The sequence below is a fragment of the Chinchilla lanigera genome, unplaced genomic scaffold (assembly GCF_000276665.1).
Source record: "Chinchilla lanigera isolate Chin_1 unplaced genomic scaffold, ChiLan1.0 scaffold00023, whole genome shotgun sequence".
In the NCBI taxonomy this organism is placed as follows: Eukaryota; Metazoa; Chordata; class Mammalia; order Rodentia; family Chinchillidae; genus Chinchilla; species Chinchilla lanigera.
The window spans coordinates 13575911-13597996 of NW_004955424.1; the positions used below are offsets into that span (position 1 = coordinate 13575911).

Consider the following 22086-nt stretch of genomic DNA (forward strand, 5'->3'; position numbering starts at 1 on the left):
TCATCTTGGATTAGCTTGTGTTTTTAGAACTTTTATATGAATGGAATCATACATCATGTACTGTTTTTGGGCCTGGTTTCTTTCACTCAGCATAATTATTCTGAGTTTCATCCAAGCTGTTGCATGAATCAGTAGTTCATGCCTTTTAATTGCTGACTAGTGTTCCATTGCAGGGATATACCAGGATGTGTTTATCCAAGCACGTTGATGGATACTTGGGTTATTTCCAGTTTGTGAGTATTGCAGATAAAGTTGCTCAACATTTGTGTATGAGAGTTTGCACAACTTTGTGTGGACATATGTTTTTATTACCCTGAGTGCCACCTTCATGCAGGGACATCTCCAGCTGGGAGAAGACATCCTGAGAGGGAAGGAAGAGTGAGAAATGCCACTGACTGAACTGGATGAACCCTATGCAGGCTCCCAGGGCAGGGGAAGAATAGGTCAGGCTTCCTGGGAGACATCAGCTTTCACATAGCTCACATACCACAGGGTAAAGGCCTCTGACTCGACCTTAGTGTCTCTGCCTAGATACAAGCTGCTCATGGAACAGTGTTTCAGAGGCATCCTCACTCACCTCCTAGTTAGAATGAAGATGTATCTACCAGCACCATTCTCTTCCCACTGGGCAGCAGGCAGGGGATGACTCTCTTCCCTCCCCACAATCAACACCTTTCATTCCTAAGTACACACACACATGCATGCATGCACACACACATATGCACATGCATACGCACACATACACACACCAGTGTCCTGTGCAGCAGTGGATAGGACCTGTGGAGCTGAGGTCTTAGAAGGTAAGAAGTCCCTTAGACTCGAGCTGAGTCTCCTGGCTGGGCGGGTGGAGACTTCTAGATGCTTCTTGCTCTCATGTGAAACACCTGCTCTTGCCTCACCCCAGCTGCCTGTGGGGCCATTGACCTAAAGATCTGCTGTTCTGGAGAAGCTTGAAAAATCCTATGGGTATCCTGGCTGTTTTTCGTCCTCATCCAACCCTCCCTCTCCTCCCCCACACCTGAGGCCCAGAAATCTCTTGGGCCCCTGAGCCTCCCACACCTGCCCTTAGGAGGACCAGCCAGCCTCCCAATTCACCCTCAGCCCACACCTCTGCCACTGGCACCCCCCTTCCTTCACTTCAGGGCCTCCATCTTCAAAGCAAACCATTTCTGTCCTTGGGCCCCATTCCCAGAGGCTTTCTCACTCTCCTCCCCCTTCAGTAAGGTTACTTTGATCAGCCCAAGCCACTGCCTCAATCTGACTTGCCAACCCTCGTCCTTGTTCACATGGCCTGTGTCCTGAGGTGACCTCCTTGCTGAACCTTGAGGAGTGTGAACAGGACTGTCAGCATCTGAGAGGGGCCTGTGGTCCCCTCCTTGTCCTGTAGTCTGAGCTGTGCTAGGTGCTGGGGAGAGGGCTTTCTGTTGCAGGTGGGCTCTAGGTTAGAAGTAGGGACACAGGCTTTCCAGAGGGATGGAGAGAAGGCAGAAGTAAGTTATCCTCATGTCCTTCCTTTGGGATTAGGTCCATAGCAGCCAGGAAAGTGGTCAAACCAGGCCAGAATCCAAGGGCCCTGAGTTCCCACTGGTTGCTTACCCAGCCTTGCATAGCCTTCAGGCTTAATATGGCATGCTGGGGGCCAAGGGCCAGAGAAAGATGAAGTCTTTCAGTTGCAGTCCAGGAGTTTGCAAAGCTGCTGCAGCAGAGCCAGCTGGGAAGGCGCTACAGAAAAGCAATCCAAGCTGGGTCATCTAATCTGAAACACCAAGAACACAGGCTGTGAGCCCAGCAAAGAAGACTCTGAGTTCTTTGGGGTCCTGGGGTGTGCTTCATGGATGCAAAGGGTGGCTACTGGTGTACAAAAAAGGGTGGGATTCTCTAGGAGAGTCATGCAGAGAGCCCCAGAAACCTAAAACACAGCCCCTGCAACTGCATGACAGACTGCGCCTGTTTCCAGATAGCACCTCATCATCATCATCAGTTCAGTCTTCTCTTCCTTCTCGGACTCACTCAGCACTCCCCATGTCCTCCACTAGCCTGCTCTCTGCAAGGTCCCCTCAAGCCACCCCTCAAGCCACCCCTCAAGGTCAGGGTGGAGTCACATCTGGGTAGAAAGTCCTGGGCACCAACACCTCCCCTTCCCTCTCTGGAGCTGGCATCAGACCTCTGTTGGGAAACGGCAATGCTATGCTCCTGCTACACGCTGGGCCCCACTTCTAGGCCCTCAAATCACCCGATCACCTGCAGTCCCCGTGACCCTTTGGGTGGGGCAGGTAAGGATGTGATGATGAGGATATATTACTGCCTTCTACTATAAATACCCCAGGCACAAGGGCAGAGATGGGGCTGCTGAATATAGTATCTGGTCATCTTGGTGTTTATGTGTGAGAAAATGAAGGGGGAGAGAAATATTTTTATATCAAAATCACCCTGGGAGCCTATTAAAAATACCAATGTGCAGGCCTCACCCTGGACAAGCTGAATCAGAATCCCCAGGATATGTGGTGAAGAGATGTGTTTGCATTTTTAACATTCACCTGCTGATTCTGACATCCATCTACAGCCCTACTATGTGCCCTCAACCCCAAAACTGGATCTGTTTGTTTTTGGTTTCTTTAAAACAGGGTTTTGCTATGAAGTTCAGGCTAGGCTTAGACTCACAAGGATCCTCCTATCTCAACCTCCCGAGTGCTGGGATTATAGGCATGCATTACTACACTCAGCTGGACCCACTCCCAAACTGGAAACAAAGCTCAAAGGATGAGAGATGCTCATGGGTATACCATCAGCTCTTCCCTATCCAGACCAGGAGACTCCAGCTTCCCCAGGCCTTTCTGGGGACATGTAAGCTGAGGTCTCCATCTTCTTTCCTATTCTGTGTCAACACCGTCAGACCCATCCTTGCCAGGGCCTCTGTAAAAGCAAGTCTTTCCCCTCATAGCCTCTGCATGGTTTGTCCCTCACTCACTTCTTGAGATACACAAGTTCCACAGCTTTGGATTCTGTAATTGGTGTCACAGGTTTGGATCTAACTTGAACCACTTTGCTTATGTTTCTATGACTGCAGTTTAGATCCTCCCTCGAGCTATTGCGAGTAAGTATCTCCTTCTTCTCCCAGCTCTCTGCTCCCTTTACCCCAGGACCCTTCCTCTTAAGACAGTTCTCTAGCAGGTGATGCATATGTAGCATGCAGCACTTCCATCACCACCTCATCCACCACTGTGTCCTTCCCTCAGCAATGACCACCATCAAAATCATCTCTCTGGCTCTCTACACCACCATCGTTGCTCTGCTTCCACCATCACTGTAATCTGGTCCCATTACTACCACTACCAACAGCAAAATTGCCATCACCCGTACCATCATCATCACTACCTTCAGACCATCGCAGTCACCGCCACCACCAGCAGGTATCACAGCTCCCGTAATAACCAGCTACACACTATTGTGTCTGTCATCACTTCTTTTTAAAATCTGCGTGGGCGTGAACTGAAGGCCTATCACAATCATCAGCTTAAGCCTGCCTCAGACTTCGGTTGGCACCTCCACTTTGCTTGACTGTTCTTGTCCAGGATTTTGCAGAAGTTGCCCAGTCTGCTGAGGGTGATGATCCTCAGAAGACTCTCATCACTTTGGGAACCTTTGGGAGCCCTATTCTGAAGAGGGCTCCCCTCAGGGGCCCACTGAATAAGAAGAAGAATATTTCCTGATCAGCCCTTAGACTGATGGAAAGTGTGGTTTTTCCTTGGGAACTACCAGATTTCTAGGGGAGGCATTTTCTCAGGAAGCCCCTTCCTCATATTAATGGGAAAGAGCCTCTCAGAAAGTGACATGCTAACTAAGGAAGACCATCTTTAAAGAACCTGTGATTGGGAGGTGAAGCCATCCCCTCCTGGAGGTCTGAAACTGCTGGAAGGTGCAGGAGTATACAAGGAACAGGTCAGCGGTAAGCGCGATGCTTTTTAGTGGCTATTATTTGAGAAGACAGAGCAACAACTCATACCACAGACCACACTAAAAAGAGCTAAACCACACATTTGATGGAGCTGGGTCTCCAGCAGGTATCAGGTTGGGTGACCACACTAGGTGAGGCCTCCTGAAGAAGGTGGCTCTGGGTTGAAAAGGCTCCTTGTGCCCCCTTGTCCCAAGGCTCCAGTTTCCTCAGGGATGGCCCAGCCCATGTGCAGCTTGGGAGTGGCTGGTGGGTGTGTGCCAGATGCGCATTGTTTCCACAGCCGCTCCCTATTTCCAGGTCATGTTCACCCCGCCTGGCGCCAGCCCCTGCCCTGGCAGTCCCAAGAGCAGACAGGGCTGGGACACTCAGGGCCAGGAATGTGTGGAGAAGTGTCCTTGGCCAGACCCAGTGAGAGTCCTCTTCCAAAAAAGCCTGGGAGCTCAGGTGTCTCCCATCTGCCCCTTCACCCTGGAGGGTATCACCTTGCATCTGGTGATAAACTGGTCCTTGATGAGAAGTGCCATAGTTTGGGGACTTTGCTGTTCTTACACTCTTTCACTGTTCTTACGTTTCACTCCGTCCAGCCATTCTCTCGAGCTCCTCAGACCCTCACGCTATCTTGTCAGGTTGCCCCTTCAAAGTCATGCTAGAAGCTCACCCTCTCTAGAGAATCACTGCGAAGTTTTCCCTTAGAGAATAGCTCAAATTATTACGGATTCATTTTTACATGGTATTTTAGTTATTCTGTTTCCCAGCTACAAGAATAACTCTAGCCCTGCCCTAAACCAAAACCTTGACCTTGACCTCACAATTGATCCTAACACGGAATATTCATTGAATCTAACCCTAACCAAAGATAGACCCAAGCCCTAGGCTTATAATCACCCTCCAACCCCATCCACGGCTTTCAGGTAAATGCTGGTGACCAACCTCAGCCCCTCTGTGGTGGTTACAGTCTTCCACACAGCAACTGTTTCCACGAAGCCTGCGTGTGTGTTCCCTTTATTCTACTTAGAGTCTCTTTCATCACAATTCCATTCCATCTTCTCCAGGGAACAAAGAAAATAGGAAATAGTCTCTGGTTACATAGGCTGGAATCCTTTCAGTCTGGAGTTCAGAGGAGGCCCGCAGCCGCCTAGTGGGGCCCGAATGTCACTGCATCAGTATTTCCCTGCTGCACACTCAGGGTGGATTGGCGATGTGCGTGGGCAGCAGCCATTAGGAGGGTATGTCAGATCTTTGGTGCTTCTCTGTGTCACCTCAGACAGTAGTCAGAAGGAATGACACCCTTCCTGATTCACATTCCTCTATATACAGGTGTCATTCCAGCTCATTTCAGTCCATTTCCACACCAGAAGTCGTGGGCCCTTCCCTTGCCTGCCTTCAATTCTTTAGCATCTTATCTACACTCATTCCTTTTCCCTCTCACTCCCCTTCTCTTGCATATTTTCCTATTTTCTGTCTTTCTCCATCTTTCATCCAATTCTCCTGTGCCTCCCTTGTGGTCCTCTCCCCCTTTCTCAGCCAAGTCTTCAGCATATCTTGCATGTTTGCAAAACTGACTCTCACCTGACGTTAGAGACCTTCTCAAGCTAGTATGACCATCCAACTTTCTTTTTTAACCAAAAATCTGAGCTGCACCTCCGCTTATCTTTTCCACAGCAGACCCTGGATCACAGAAAAATCCAAAACTACAGTAGAGACCTCACAGATTCAATACTGTTGTTAACAAAACAAGAAAACTAAGACTTCCAATAGAAAGGCTATTTCCCAGGTGGCCCAGCCTATGAGTGATGGAGCTAGGAGGGTGACTAGTGTTTTACTCCAGCTCATGCTGTGCTTTTTCTTCTCTAGTCTCTTGTCCACTCATATCGCCATCTTCAACTGAATTTGATTTTGTTCCTCTTGGTTGGCCAATGTTACAGGAATATAGTATGAGATAATCTTTAGGCACATGAAAAAGTGATAAATGCTGGTGACCAAAATAGCTAGAACTATGAGGCCAGGTTCTCAATGTGGGAAAGGTAGACAAAACCAACTGAGCTGAGTTAGAAGTGAACAAAAAGATGATGTGACTTGGCCCAGACTTATTGAGATATGGCCCTCCTGGATAGCTAACTAGATGGATGGACAAGCCAAACAGTTCTGAGTAAGATAATGGTGTGATCCTTCTTATTGATTCATTAAAATCTCAAGATTTACACTGAAATGACCAGAATATTAGAAGTGGACATAGGAAATGTGCAGAATCACTGACAGTACAAAAGAGAACCACTCAAACCCAGAAAACCAAGGAAACATTACAAGATGATATGTTGAAAGCCAGCATCCACGTAGAGAAGTGAGTGGGAGAGAGTTGCAGCCCCTACTGCTGTTCCTTAATTTGAGGAATAAGGGTTAGAAGAGAGGGTGAACTTCCAAGCCACAGGGCAGCAGTGGCACAGAGGTGCCAAGAAATCCTCAATTTGCGCTGGCAGGAACATCCATAAGAAGGACAATGGTGTTTGCACCTCCATTCACAAAAATGGAACCATCGTGAGTTAACCACGTGACCAAAGACCATACTTCTTCTTACCGTCACAGTGGGGATTAACATGAATGTTGAAGACACGTTCTGACCGTAGCAGTGGGCAATTATCCAACCATGGGAGAAAGCTGGGATTTCAATCTGCATGATGACCAGACTTAACAGGAAAACAGAAGTAGAAAACAGCTTTCTTAACCAACTTCCTCTCTACTAACATTTATCGCTGTACCTCTCTATGTACTTTGAATGATTGTGTAAATTATCAGTCACCTTGCCAATTTAAGATCTGGCTGCAGGAGCTGCACAGCTACTGAGAAGATGTGATGGGACCTACAGACAAGCCACTCACTGGCTGCAATGGCCCAACAAACACCAGGTCTCATGGGTGTACCCTCAGGAGGAAGTTGAGAAAGACAGCATAAACCAAAATAAAGTACCACAACCAAGATGCAGACGACAAATGTATTTTTCTCAAACACTGAGTACAGGAAACAAAAGAAATGTTGAGAAATACTGCTTTATAGTTTTATGCAAATTTATTATTTATTTATTTTTGGTACTGGGAATCAAACTCAGGACCTTGGGCTTCTCAGGTAGGTACTGTTCTACTGAGCTATATCCCTGGCCCTACTTTAAAGAAAGAAGGAAAAAAAAATAACAGCAATGAAGACAAAAACAAAACAACACAAAAACAATAAAAGCAATACAAGATTTCAAAACAAGATGATAGGAATTAACAATGGTTGTTCTATTACACATTGTTATTTTCAACAAAGTTGCTCAGATTACCAGATGTAAGAATGCAAGATTGTTCAAACAATTAAAGATAATAACAAGTAATAAAAAAATTAGAAACAATACAGAGCTTCATTAAACAAGATGATAGAAATTCAGCAATGGTTGTTCACATTGTGGTCTTCAAATCAGTTGTTCCAATTACCAGACATAAGCATGCAAAATTGGTTAAGAACTCAACTCTATGAAAAAAGGAGATAAAAAATGAGAAGAAGAAATATTGGACAGATATGAAAAGGAAGAAGATTCAGGGTTGAAGAGAAAAGTAGAGTTTAGAAAGAGAATGAAGAAACTAGAAATGCCAGAGCAGAGCTGAAATCTTCATTAGAAATAGAGAGCGGGTGAAGAGCTGGGGTGATGTGTGCTCACCGTGCCACCCCACCCCGATGGCCTCTGTGCCTGCGTGTGTACGTGCGGGGATGGGTGTGGCTGGTGTGAGATAGAACCGCTGATCCCCTTCTCTCCTCTCTATTCCAGAACTCCATTTGGCTCTCCTCCCTCGATGGGACGATGACGACCCAGTGAGGAAGTGACACGTGACCTTAAACGTGTACTGGGCGAAGAGTCTCTTTGAGGAAAAGGGAAAACAGGGTGAGTTCCGCAGAGACTTTCCTTGCCCTTTTCCTGCTCCTTTTCTTGCCCTTCTTCTCTGAGGCGTGAACTGCGAAGCCTGACCACCGAATATAAAATAAACATGCAAATGAACAACAAAAACAAAGAAAAAGAAAGGGGGATTTGACATGAACAAAATAGAATCAGTGATGTGAAGGATATCTGAGACATTTTCCCAGAATTCCAAAAATAGGAATAAGAAAATATAATGATTAAAAGAGCTTGATGTTCATGGGTAAGGAGACAATATTGTGAAGATGCGAATTCTTCATAAATTGATCTATAGATTGAATACAATACCTATTAATATCCCAGAAAGTTATTTTCTGGATACAGATGAACTGATTTTGAGGTTCATATAGAGAAGCAAAAGATCCAGAGTAGTCAACATTTTTTTTTTTTTTTTGGTACCAGGAATCAAACTCAGGATCTTGCACTTGCCAGGCAAACACTTGTGCCACAGAGCTATATTCCCAGCCCACTAACATAATATTGAAGGAAAAGAACCAAGTCAGAGAACTGATATTATCTTTCTTCAAGACTTACTGTAAAGCTACAATGATCAAATCAGTATGGTACTTGTGACAAAATGGACAAAAAGGTCAGTAGAACAAAATAGAGAACTCAGAAATAAGGCCCCATCAATATAGTCAACTGATCTTTGACAAAAGAGAAAAAGGAGTAGCACAAAGTTATTTCAACAGGGGGTACTGGGATGACTGGACATTCACATGTAATTTTAAAAAATCTGGATGTGGACTTTCTATTCATTGCATAAACGAATTTAAAATGGTTCATAGACCTAAATGTAAAATACAAAACTATAAAACTCCTAAAAGATAAAACAGGAAAAATTCAGATATCCTTGTGATTGATAATGATTTTTTAAATATAACACCAAGGACACAATCCATGAAATAATGGGCTTCATAAACTTAAAATCTTCTGCCCTGTGAAAGACACTGTCAGACAGAATGAAAGGAAAAGCCACAGACTGAGAGAAAATATACCAAAGGACTATTTCATACAAAATATCTGATAAAGAAGCATTACCCAAAATATACAAAAACCTTAAAATTCAACACTGTGGAAATAACCCACTTTTAAAAAATTGCCAAAGATGTCAACAGACACCTCACCAAAGAAGATATATGGATGGCAAATAAACATGTGAAAAGATAGTCCACATCCACGTCATGAGAGAAATGCAAATTAAAGTAATGAGTTACCACTACACACCTATCAGAATGGCCGAAATCCAAAACACTAGTACCACCAAATGCTGGAGAGAACGTGGAACAACAAAGCTCTCATTCATAGGTGGTGGGAATGTAAAATGGCACAGCTACTTTGGAAGACAGTTTGGCAGTCTCTTACAAAGCTAAACATGCAGTGGTACCTTGGTTCATGAATTTAAGAAAGCATTAGGTTCGTGAACCAAGGCATCATTGTACTCCTATCATACAGCTCAACAACTGGGCTGTTTGATTATTTATCCAACTGGAAAACTGATGTTCACACAAGAAAACCTGAATGCAGTTTATATAGTGGCTTTATTAATAATTGCCAAAATCTGGAAACAACCAAAGTGCCCTTTGGTACATGAGTATGTAAGCAACTGTGGTACATTTAAACAATTGAATATTCAGTTCTATTGGGCCATGAACTATTGGGCCATGGAAAGACATAGGAAAATCTTAAATGCATATTACTAAATAAAAGAAGCCCATCTGACAAGGCTTCTTATATAGTATATGGTTGTAACCATATGACATTTGGAAAAAGTAAAATTATGGAAACAGTAAAAAACACTGTGATTCCTGAGGATTAAGGGGGATAGAAGGATGAACACATGGAGCATAGAGGCTTTTTAGGGCAGTGAAAGTATTTTTCATGATCCCACAATGAAAATACAAACCAGTTAAGCAACACCTATGTGTGAAAGGTATTGTTAGAGGTAGAAGATTTCAAAAACTAGAAGATTTCAAAAACACGTCGCTTTCCCAGAACAAGTATAAAAACTGAAAAACATAATTCAGCAACAAAGAAATCAAAAAAAGGAGAGTGTAAAATAGGACCATCAGTGAATACTGTTACAGATAGACATGGTTCTAAGTAATTGTGGTTAACAACATGTAGATGAAAATGATCATACCTGTGCAAAATTGGAGAGGAGATATCTGAGACCTATGTAGCCATTTCTGCTTATAGTCTCTATTCTAGATTCATTAATTCTTTGAACATAAGGAAGTTACCTAGCTCATTAAGGTAATAACTTGATGTAAATGTTTACATAGGAATGTCTATATATAAAGTTCATTAAGTGGTATATTTAAAGTTTATGCATTTTATTGCATATAACCTATACTTTTGTTAAAAATAAATAAATAAATGAAAAGACAAAAATATCCACTCACATTAAACGCATTGGAATCTCATTACTAAGAAGGAAAGCCATTAGATGTATACCCTTTAAGGTCACCACTTGTCCACATAACCCCTCTGTGTGAGCTATAAAATGTTATTCTTTTTCTCAAGATGTTTTACTTCAATCTCTTAAGGTTTGTAGCAATAAGTATGCAGATTTTTGATGGCTATGATGAAATAATCTCCCCTTTGCTAGGGCATACTTGCACAGTGTACAAGCTATACCCTGTTAGGGCTCAGCCTTGGCTGCCCAGGCTGCCTCAACCCCTTCTGCTCAACCTCAACCTCTATCAGAGTTGGAAGCCGGTGGTGCTGTTTTCCTGCCTGGTTGACAAACTTCATCAATGTTGGCCTGTTCTCTACTTCCAAACTTAATTTCTGTAGCAATAAATGGGAGATTTCTCTGCACAGGGCAAGTTTGTCAGAAAGTTTGCTCTAAGACAGCTTGACAATCCCTGTCTTCTCCTAAATCTACTCCACATATCCTGGAGCTTGTGGTGGGTCAGGGAGGACCCTCCCGTTGATCACAGCTGTGCTGTGTGTGATCAGAGACCCCAATGTGGGAAGAAAACTCAAGGGCAAGTCTCCAGAGAGGCAGTGAAGCCTCCTCACCAGGAATGGGATGCAGCTGCTCCTCTTCCCCACAAACCTGTGCAAAGCCACTTCTCAGGGCTGCCCTGCTTCCTCTTGTCCTCATCTAATTGTTTTGTCAGTTTTCTAAGGGCAGCCCATGTCTCTACTTCCTCTTTCTGAGTTAGTGGCACTTATCACAGGAATGTGAGGGTGCCTTTCTTCTCGTGAACCATAAGCTTTTCTAGTATTGACTTCCCTTGAAAGCCTCATAATTCTTATCATACAGTCAACCCATCAATCGGTCATCTTTTAAGAAATGGGATTAACAGATTTTAACAACTGTTGAGAAGTCGGTGGTCCTAGAATTTGAGTGCACTTGTCCCTACCACTGAATTTCACCAACTCCAACAAATAAAATGTAAGAAGCAAAATTCTTGTGCAAATTACTCTGCCTCAGGTTGTGCCAATTTGGTAAATGTTGCTGCTTATGGGGGGAGATTACCCTCAAATGAGGTAAAAGAGGTATGACTGATGTTCACCATGGCCAATAACTTCAGCTCCAAAAAGTGTTATAAAGAGGGTCTGAGCACCTCTTCCCCTTGAAGAAAATGATAAGCTGTGTGTAAAATCTGTCTGTCTGGTCCTACAGAAAACTACTAAAACTCACATGAGGGAAATCTGGTTAGAATTTATTTGAAAGAGATGAAGAAAGGAAGGGAAGGTGAGGGAGGAAAGAAGAAAGGAAGAAGGGAAGGAAAGAAGGAAGAGGAGGGAAATGCGGGAGAAAAGGAGAATGGAGAGAAGGAGGGAGAGAAAGGAAAGACAGAAGAGAAAAGAGAAGAGAGGCAGGGAGGCTGTCGTGATACCTAAGTGTGATACAGCACTTGGAGAATCAGTTGACTCATCTTAAGCTCTTCAGTGTCATAAAATTTCCTCCTATTACTTATCTTAAAGTAGTGTTTCTTAGTGGGGATTTAGTAATGTCTGGAACCATTTTTTTATGCCACATCCCTTAGACATTTGCTGCTGGCCTGTTGTGAGTACAGGCCAAGGATGCTGCTAAGGAAAGCCCCTTTGCTGCAGGAGTTACTCAGCCCAAAAAGTAGTAAATTAGAGAGATTCTTTTAAAGGAATGAGAGTTAATCTTAATTCAGAGAGTAGGGTCTGATCATTACAAGCACCAAAAACCTTCTTAATTTCCTCTGGTAGCAACTTGCTCCAAGTGGTCTAATTTTGCTCTCTCTTCTGTGGCACCCAACTGTGTGGTCATTTTAAAAATCTGTCTTATCCCAACACAGGTGGAGGCTTCTCTCTTTCTGGATGGCTGTGGTCAGAAACCCTAAAGGCATTCCAGCACCCCTCTCCACATGCCCACACTTTCCCAGATGGAGGGTATTTGAGACCATGTGAGCTCTAATGGTCTGTCCAACCTATCAAACTTTCCCTTTGTTTAAGCTCTCTGCTTCAGAAGCCAGTACCCCTAAGTTAAAACCACATTATCTTGTGGCCCTGGTTTCTACAAGGTCCATTCAGCTTCCAGATGAAGGAGACAGTCCTAAGTGTCCAATTTTACCCAAATCAAAAGATAAAAGAATGTAATAATATATGATAATTGAATTATTTAGTCTTCATACCAACACAGTCATAAAATGCGTGTGTGTTTAGGTGTATATTTATGGGAGAAAAGCCCACAGAGCCAAGGGCCCAGGGAAGGCATAACGGGGCCCACCCTAGTTTCTGGAGGCACCCAGCCTCCACCAGACCCTGTGTCAGGGCAGCTCATAGGAGGGAGATCAGAATTGTGGAAACAAAAAGAAATCTCCTCCCTCTTCTAGGAAATAGTTGTAACTTTCTGAGAAGTTATTTCTCCATCAAAGCCAGCTATTTTCTTCAGGGAATCTCATAGACTTACCTCTGTATGCTGATATAAGTGTGTATAACTTCTGTTCTCTATCTCAGACATGTTGTATCACAGAGAGCCACCCCCACATGTTTTAAATCAAGCCAGAGAGCTTCCCTTGCTCCTCTCCAGCCATGAGGTGGATTCTAGGGCCTTTGGCAGTTCAAGTTGGGCTTGCCTCTACCTGGACACCAAGAGTCCAAGAGCTTGGCTTTTGGAGTGAAGGCGCTCCTCAGATGTGTGAGGAGGCTATGAAAGGATGGTGCTGGAGGATGAGGATTTGGTTTGTGCCACATCTGAGTACTGCTTTAGGTTTCCTAAAAAAATATGGACAGCTTCCAGAATATACCCAAGATATGAGCCATCTTCACCTGACAGCCTGTCTTCTCTTCTTATGCCAACTGGAAGCCAACATGGAAAAGGAAACACAGTACAGACAGCAGATGAAAGCTGCATGGAACATCCAATCCCCAAAGGGAATTGAAAACAACACAGATGAAGTATGACTGTCTCGTACATCTGTCTCTGATAACAAAAATGTGTTAATGACTACAGTTATGTGACAATTACAGAAGACACACCTAAGGTGCAGAAGATATAGCAGCCAAAAGCTGAGTCAAAAATATGCCAAGCAAATGTGGAAAAAGAGAACAGAAGTCACAATAATATCAACCAAACAATCTGATTGCACAAAGGATTACCTCACAATTGTTGGAGAACACATTTGCCTCCAGTCTCATAAACTTTTTTGCATCTATTGAGATACTGTTGGACTTTATAGAACAAAACTGCTAAATATGCAAGGAAAAATTGGCATGAGCATAGTGTGGTGGGAGGTTTAACGTAAATATCTCGGTATCTGACTAATATAATAACTACAGAAACAAGAGTACAGAACATCTGAATAATATAGTTAATAAAGAAGGATTAAGGTACTTAATCCTCACATCCAACAAATAGAATATACCTCCCTTTCAAGTATTTACTACCCATTAAAAATGGTCACATCTTAGGCTACAAAGAATGACTAATCTGTTCAAAATAAAATCCTCAAAGCCAAAACTGTAAGAACCATATATTTTCTGGTTACAACTCAATACAGTTAGGTATTAATAGCAAAAGCTGAAACAAACAAACAAAACCCTCAACTACTTAGGGATTCCAGCACTCATGTCCTGACTAACTCTTGGAAAAAAGAGGAAATCATTTCTGCAATTATAGATTTCTAAGGAAATGATAATGAGAAATTCAACACATCCAACTTTATACATAGCATATGATTTCCATTAAACAACAACAAAAAAGCCATGGCAAATGGGTGGAAATAAAATATATCCTAGTCTTCACAATGCTCATATCAGAGTAACTCTGAGTGCCAGTCAGAAGCTAGGGACCTTACACTGTTTTCTCATTTTATATTCCCAGCTCCTGTAAGATCAGAATTAATGTCCACTTATCCAGATGAGAACACTGAAGCTTTGGAATGCAGTGTGCATTTAATGAGCACAATGAGGTTTGGACCAGGTTTGAAGCTGCACACTCAAGTGTTCCTTCCTCTGTCTCTTCCCTGCATTGAAGCCCTAGATCTCACCAAGAAACATTAGGGTGGAGGGCACAGATGGTTCAGCTCAGAGATTTGGGAGCTCAAGAAACAAAGGAAGATACAGTATGGCCCTCAATTTGCCCCTTCTACTGGGAAGCTAAATTTTGCAAGGCTAGAGGGTTCAGTGATTGGACCACAGGGAGAGGAATATGGATCATCAAGCAAGGATAAACCAGCCTTCATCTAATTCTATCAGACCACCCCTAGTAGTGTCAGCACTGTGCATGTGACAGATAGGCATCAGAGTTCTAGAGAGCAAAAACCTAATGTCCGCAGAGAGCTCTTAGAGCCCTTATAACCATATAACTGGGCACTGTGGCTGGAGACTTCCTGAAGTTTCATGGGGGTTGAGGTTCCAGCAGATGAACTGTCCTTTGAAGGATGTATTGGCACAGAGAAGGGAAGGTGCTCTTGCTAGATGAGTGACGGGACAAAGCCAGGGGCTGAGGTGAGTGTGATGCTGATGGTGCACGTATCCGCATAGAGTTGAAGTTGGCTGTGCCTTGAGTAGGTGAGTGGCCAGATCTCTGGCTCCCACTGTTCCTGGGAAAGCTGTGCTTCCAGCCACAGAGGAGGCTCTTCTCACCCTTGGCTTACCTTCTCAAAGACCCTTGGAAAAATGGGGTGTCCTAATGTTCCCACATTCTCTTTGGCCAGAATCTTCACTGCCTTCACACCTCTACAATCTTTTAGATATTGGGGCTGTTTGAGGCACACTTTGGAAAAATGAAATTTGCGGTGATTAGGTTGACATATTTAAAACATTTCGTGACCATGCTGGTAGCCAAGGGTGGAGTTGTGTGGGCATCTTTGGTCCAGAGCCCAGATCCTTAGGGCTTCTGCACATCCAGGACTCATACTTCGGAGGTGAGGCCTACATATCATCCCAGCTATGTTTGAGGAACCAAGGCAGTCCCCTGCCTTCTCCATCAGACAGTGATGTCCCAAGGCCAGGAACTAGGGCTCCATTGTCCAGGGCCCCAGAGGAGGTACGTGGTCTGTGTGCTCCCACATTCTTTAGCGTAGTTTCAGCCACAGTTCCCTGACATTTTGGAGAAATGGACTTAGCGTTGTGGCTTGCAGGCCAAGAAGGCTGGAACATTAGCTTCATGGAATGTTAGAGATCCTCTAGCCCAGCATTTCCCAACCACCAGTCCACAGACAGGCACAGGGCCAGGGCATATTTTTACTGGTCTGCACAATTTTTCCTCCCCCAGGTTTCTTACCTAAACTTCATAAACTGAAACACATCCCATGGCTTGCAGCCTCTGTGGACAGATCCAGTGAGTCTGGCTTGGATTCCTATGGAGCCAGGCAGTGACATGGGATTATTGCCTTGATTCTGGAACCAAACCCTATCTTCTTGCAGCATGCAATGAGCCTGTGGAAGCTCCTCAATCCTCCTTTCAAACCTCCGGCTGCCAAGACAGGTAAAGTTTGCCTTACCTGTAAGGTTTGCGTAAGCAATACCTTCTTGTTTGCCTGGCAAACTCCGACTTATCATCTGGGCATCATCTCCCTTGGGGATCTAGACCAACCTTCCTCCCTCAAGGCTCTCTTAGTCACCCTGTTCTGTGGCCTACGCCTAGCAGACTACATACCCATCTCATACATAGACCCACACAGGTTCAGCTTCTGTGAGTGAGCAGATCTAGTCTCATTGTCTGATCCACTAAACTTTGAACTCCTCGAAAGAAACAACCTAGACTGCTCCACCACTATTCCCTCAAGGCTGTCATGATCCTGGCATACAGCAGGTATCCAGTAAATGTTCACTGAACAAATGCTTGAGTGGACAGATGGATGGGTAGACGGATGGATGAATGGTTGAAGAGGGATCAGAACCTCACTATTCATTTTCCAACAGGATGGGGGTAGGACCAAGTATTTCTGACTAAGATACTCTCAGGATGGTGTATCCAACCTCTTTTTTCTGTTCCACATGTTAGGTGAAATGTGCATCCTGTAATCAAAATGAAAATATTTGAGGACCATGTACTTGTTATTTCTTCCCCCTTTCTCTCCTTCAAGGACAAAGGAGTAAATTCAAGATCCACTCCTTAGACTGTTGAGTCCAGAAGTCACGTGGCCGTGCAATGACTGTGGCCTCAATACCCAGTATATTGTATGCATGTATCTGTATGTGTGTGTGTCTGTGTGTGTATGTACATGTGTATGCTCATGTGTGTTTGTGCAAAGACAAGTGCATGGAAAAGAGGCTTAGTCCATTCTTTCCCCCCAAGCTAGTCTTGAGCTGCTGTCCCGTCTATATGATTAGTCATTTCATCAGCTGCAATTCCTATTTCACCAGAGTGCCACTAGTGGAGGCTGGGGTAGATCACAAACGTGAACATGCACTGACATGCATTCACACATTCAGACACAGCCAGGACTTGTTCATGGATATGTACTCCTCTCTCACGTCAGAAGTGCACATGCACTCTCACAAGTGTACCTTCAGTCTCTAACCAGTTAAGAGTCAAATAAGGATCAGAGCACAGGGTCAGGATCCCAATAATTCCCAGGCACAGCATTGGTTGGATCGGGAACAGAGCAGGACATCCTACCTCTTGCCTGAGGTGAGGAAGAGTCACTAGGGAATGAAATGACCTTGTAGTCGGTGACCTGGCCCCTGGCTAGGGTTTCTACCACAGATGGTAGAAACACTACTAAATATTTGTGCAATAACTAAATTAATTTGTTAAAGAGATATATTAAATGAATTTATATGAAGATGTAAATGACTATGAATCTCTTCACACTCCTAAAAGAACATGCTCCTCTTTATATAATGAAAATTCCTCAGGAAACTAGGAAGGGAAGGGAACTTTCTCAACCCAAGAAAGTTGAAGGAGTGATGTTAAATGCTGTACAACTGGATTGTGGTGATGATTGCACAACTCAATGAATTAACTCAAATCACTGGTGACATTGACATCATGAGGAAATTTTATGGCATATAAATTTTTTCTCAATAAATCTATGAAAAACAAGGAGGATACTCATGCTACCTCTAGTGAAGCAATTTCTATCACTAAGGAGACTTAGTACTAAGGAGACTCAGAATAGTTGGAAGAGCTACTGGTGGGAGATTCATGTTCCCTTAGTCTCTTAGCTGAAGGACAGGTTACTGCCCTGAAAAGGCCTTGTCATTCTCTAGTGACTCTGCCCCAGGTCAGGCAAGAGACTGGATGTCCTTCTCCCTGGAAGTTACACCAGGGAATGCCACACTAGGCAACAAAGATGGGTTTTAGGAGGACATTCTGAAAGAATTAAAGTCTATGAAGACAATATAGTAGTTTTATAGTGCATTTAGAAAGCCTAATAGTAGATTGGTTCATAGAGTTGCAAATGGACAGGGTGCTGTGAAATTCAAAGAGACAGCAGCCACTTTCAGGGCAGGCAGGGTGGAGTGGAAGGCCAAAGGCCCTGGAAGTGAGAGGCTGGGGACCAGTTCTGAGAGTGAGGAAGTGGCTAGGAGGAGTGACAGGAGATGCCACAGGCCATCTCCAAGCTCCTGCTCCAGGCCCATTCTTTGAGCCTGGCCAGCCCACAAATTTCCCCTGCTTCCTCAGGAGACTCAGATGCCCCAGGTACTTTGGCCAGCCCTTATGGACAACAGAGGTGGAGGAGAGGCTGACCCAAGTCCAGGTCAAAACAAGATCATAGATGTGATCACAGGGAGGTATGACCAGACAAGTCCCCTACCATGGCCCTAGTGCCAGTCCCCAGTCATGCCAGCTAATCCTCCCCTCTGCCTTCTTCACTGATTCTCTGTCTGTCAGGACTTGTTTCCACTTCATTTTATTTTTTTTTCGCCATCTCTTGCCCCTGCCCCGGCTCTCATTTCCTCTTTCCACGGTGCAAGGGAATTTCGACTGGAACAACCCACAGTGTGCGGTAAGGCTGGGGGGCATCCAGAGGTCGCTGGAGCAGGGAGGGTCCCAGGCGGGGGCCAAGTAATGTGTCACTGCCAGGCCTTGGCAGGGCCTGCAGCCTTGGGGGCTTGGGAGCAGGGGGGTGCCTGGGATGTGGGAGGTAGAGGGCAACCTGACTCTTGGAATCCTCCAGAGGAAAAGACCTGAGGTGGGGGTGGGAAGGCCATTTGAGCTCGGAAAGGAGATTCTCGATAACCACTTCCTGTCCAAGCTCCCAGGGTCTTTGGTGAGGTCTCTTGGCTCTGGCTTGGAAGGTACCAACCCTGCCAAGAATTCTCCTCTCTCTCTCCTTTTTTTTTTTCTTTCTTTTTTTGCTAAATGAAACAATAAAGGAACTGTGTCTATCTCTATTTCCATGTAGCCAAGTCTGAACCTTGGCTGATCCTGGAAGCCAACCAGGTACGTGGAAAGAGGAAAAAACGACAGCCAAAGAAAATGAAGTGATGCCTTGAAGGCCAGATGGAGGCCATGGGCAGGGATCTACAGGAGGCCCTGGACTAAGCGGCTAAGGAAGGGGTTCTGTCTGGCCTCAGAGCAGCAGGGGAAGCAAGATGGGAGTGGGTCTCCCACAGTGGGTGCTGTGGGAGCCAGAACAGTCCAAGTATGGGTGACCATTATGGATAGAGCTTGCTCAAGCCTACTGGGGCCACAGAGAGCAGGAGGACGCCAGGTTTTTAGAGGACAGTTGAGGGTGGTGGGTGGTCCTACTGGGAAGAAGGGCTCACAGTGTTTGAATCAGCTACCAGTCTGGTCCCCTGCCTCAGTGCATTATACCCTGGAGCTCACTTTGGCCCATAAGCCCTTTCTTCTGCCTCCTGACTCCCATGTCCACATGCCTGGCATTCTCCCCCTGAGGAGCATCATGCCTGGGCACCTGGAAAGAAAATATAGCGGTAGGGATGGAAAGGAGGAGCAGCGTCTCCTCCTCTGGGCTTTTCCTGAAAAGACACACACCTGCAGCTTTGATACCTTAACTGCCACTCTTGCCCATCCTCTTCTCCCCAGCCGACTGTTTCTGCCTTGACTGAGAGCCCTGAATCACCACAAAGGCAAACCCCCTTCATCATTTGCTCTCTGTACTCCAGGGCCCCTCAGACCCTTCTCCCACATCACTCCCTTAAAACACCAATCCCTGCCACATATCATAACTCTCAAGGTTTGTCCTCAGTTCTTAGCATAGAGTCCAAGTTCCCAGGTATACCCCCAAAGTCCTGCCTGATCTCTCATTGGGTCCTTCCTACTGCTGTCATGCCATTTCCTGGCTTCCTCATTGTTCCCATGTTCTTGTACTTCCTTTCCATCACTAGCAATTTCCTAAGAGTTCTGTACTGTCTCTGCCCCACTCTGGCTTCTACCTCTGCTTTGACAGTATCCAAGGAACACCTTCTTTCTGCCTCTGGTCCCAGCACCAAGGACAGCGCCTGGCACAGAGCAAATGCCAATAAGTAATGACGAGCTGATGAGGTTCAGACCCTACCTGCCCTCCCGCCCCTCAGGCTGGACTAGGCACCACTACTGGGCTAGGCTTCCCTAGCATTACAGTGAAATAGCATGGCTACTTATGTAGATGAAAGGATTTTAATATCTTCATGGATGTGATTTTTCTTCCCAACGTTTATTTTCAGCCCATGGCTTTCTACAATTCCAGTTAAACTGTGAGGAGTCCATGCCCCAGGGAAGGGATATTTCAGTAGAAAAACAGAAATAGACTTTGCAGTGTTAATCCCTAGGGGACAGAAGTTGTGATGAGTTTATAGAAAATGCTCAAGATTAGGAGGGAAAGGGACACAAGAAGGAAGGAGTGGGACTTGGGCAAGAGAATACGGCAGTGGGAGTATATTAGTTGCTGTCCCATCACTGGGACAAAGTACACCTGCAATTTAAAGGAGGGGTTTAGTTTGGCTCACAATTTTAGTCCATGGTCAGCTAACTCCAAGGCAGAAACAGCATGGCAAAGGGGAATGGCAGAGGAAAGTGTTCTCAGCCCATGGTCTCCAGGAAGAAGAGAGAGAAGGGAGGAGTTGGGGAGAAGAATACATCCTTCCAGAATGCAGCCCCAGTGATCCTCCTACAACCAGCCTCTACCCCTGACAGCACATTCAGTTACTGAACCCATCAGTGGTTGAATCCACTGATGATTTACCACCTGCTATGATCTACCTTCCAAACACATGTAAGTGGGGGTGATTTTAGATCTGAACCGTAATGGAGGAACCATAGACCCAGATGTGGGATTGGTATTGGGAAAGACCTCTTCTGTGGTGGGCATCACTCATTTCCCCAGAAGCAGTCATATGGGGGCCAAGCGATATACCCCAAACTCCCTGACCTTCCATGGGCTGGGCTCACAAGATGTCCTGTCTGGAATCTGCAAAGCTCCTGCTACTGGCAGCAGCTACAATCCTGCCATCTGACCATGAAAAGAAAAGCTTCTCTCTGTGCTCTCTGTCCACTCATTCTCCACCCAACTCATTCACAGTAGGCCCCCACCATCACTGCAATATCCCAGGGACTTGGGGCTTGAATGAGGATGATGAGGATAAGAGGGTAGAGGAAGGAAAGTTCCCTGTGCCCATTTCACGTTTGACAGAACAGCCTTCCAAAATACCCCTCCATGCAGGACAGTAACAAATAACGCACAACCTTGATTTTCTTCTCTCTCTTTAGCACCAGGCCAGGAGCCTGGGTCAGCTGTATCCTTTGCAATTAGCATGCTCCCTGGAGGATTGTAGCTTTTTGATAAATCTGAAACAGTTAGTCTCCTCTCCCTTACTATCAGCACTTGAGATGTGTTTAGGGAAGTAGTGTGATCCATTGAAAATATTTAGCTTCCTGGAATTCCTAGCAGTTATGATGGTATTATGACAGTACTCTGGATAATAAAAGATAGGTGAAAAATAAGATGAAATGTACCATAGGAGGGGCTTCTGGAAAGGCTTGCTCAAGGGATGGACTAACTGACCTGTTTCTTTCAAGCTTTTGCCTTTTGCCTCTCATCCTTCACTTTTCATTCATCTTCCTGTCTGGAACACGGACATGTCTAGAGGTGTGGGACCTAGTTTGCAATGACAGGGACAAACTTCATACAAAGAAGATATCAAAACAAGATGCTAGGTAAAGCAGGAGTCTTCAATAACATTTGAAGGTCAGTTTACACCATCCCTGCCTGAACTGCCTATCTTTAGACTTCTTAGTAGTGTCATCAGTTAGCAATAGCTTCAAAGCTTCTGCATAGCAAGTCATTTCCAAAGTCATTGATTTAAAGCAGCAATCATTTATTCTCAGTCATATCTCTGAGGATGGAGTAGTTTGGGGCTGAATTTCAGGTGAGTCTGCTCTATGAGTCTCAAATTCCCCTAGGACTACCACCTCCTGAGAACATGTTCTTTCCATAGTGATAGTAGAATCCCAAGAGGATAAGCTCAACAATGCAAACATATTTCAAGTCCCCGCTTTTACAGTTTGAGAGTCCCTAACCTAAAATTCTGAAATTTGAAATGCCCTACAATCCAAAACTTTTTATGTGTGAATGTGATATCCCAACAGCAAACTCTATGCCATGAAACTTTGCTTCATGAACATAATTATTTAAAATATTCCATGTATTTAAAATACAGGTTGTGTATATACAGTATATTATATATATATATATATATGACACATAATTTCATGTTTAGACTTGGGTTCTATAGCCAAGATGTCTCATTAGTGTCTATGCAAATATCCAAAATTATCTGGTTCCAAGGATCTTGGGAT

At 44.6% G+C, this 22086-nt stretch overlaps 1 long non-coding RNA gene across 1 annotated transcript; it reads right to left on the bottom strand.

The window, feature by feature from the left end:
* Positions 1–286: 286 nt before the first annotated feature.
* On the bottom strand, positions 287–4939 carry LOC102024130. The gene is made up of 3 exons (XR_261063.2): positions 4886–4939; positions 1597–1756; positions 287–361 (listed from the first exon to the last, which is right to left on the bottom strand). It is a non-coding gene; the product is annotated as an uncharacterized LOC102024130 (long non-coding RNA).
* Between the last annotated feature and the right edge of the window lie 17147 nt (positions 4940–22086).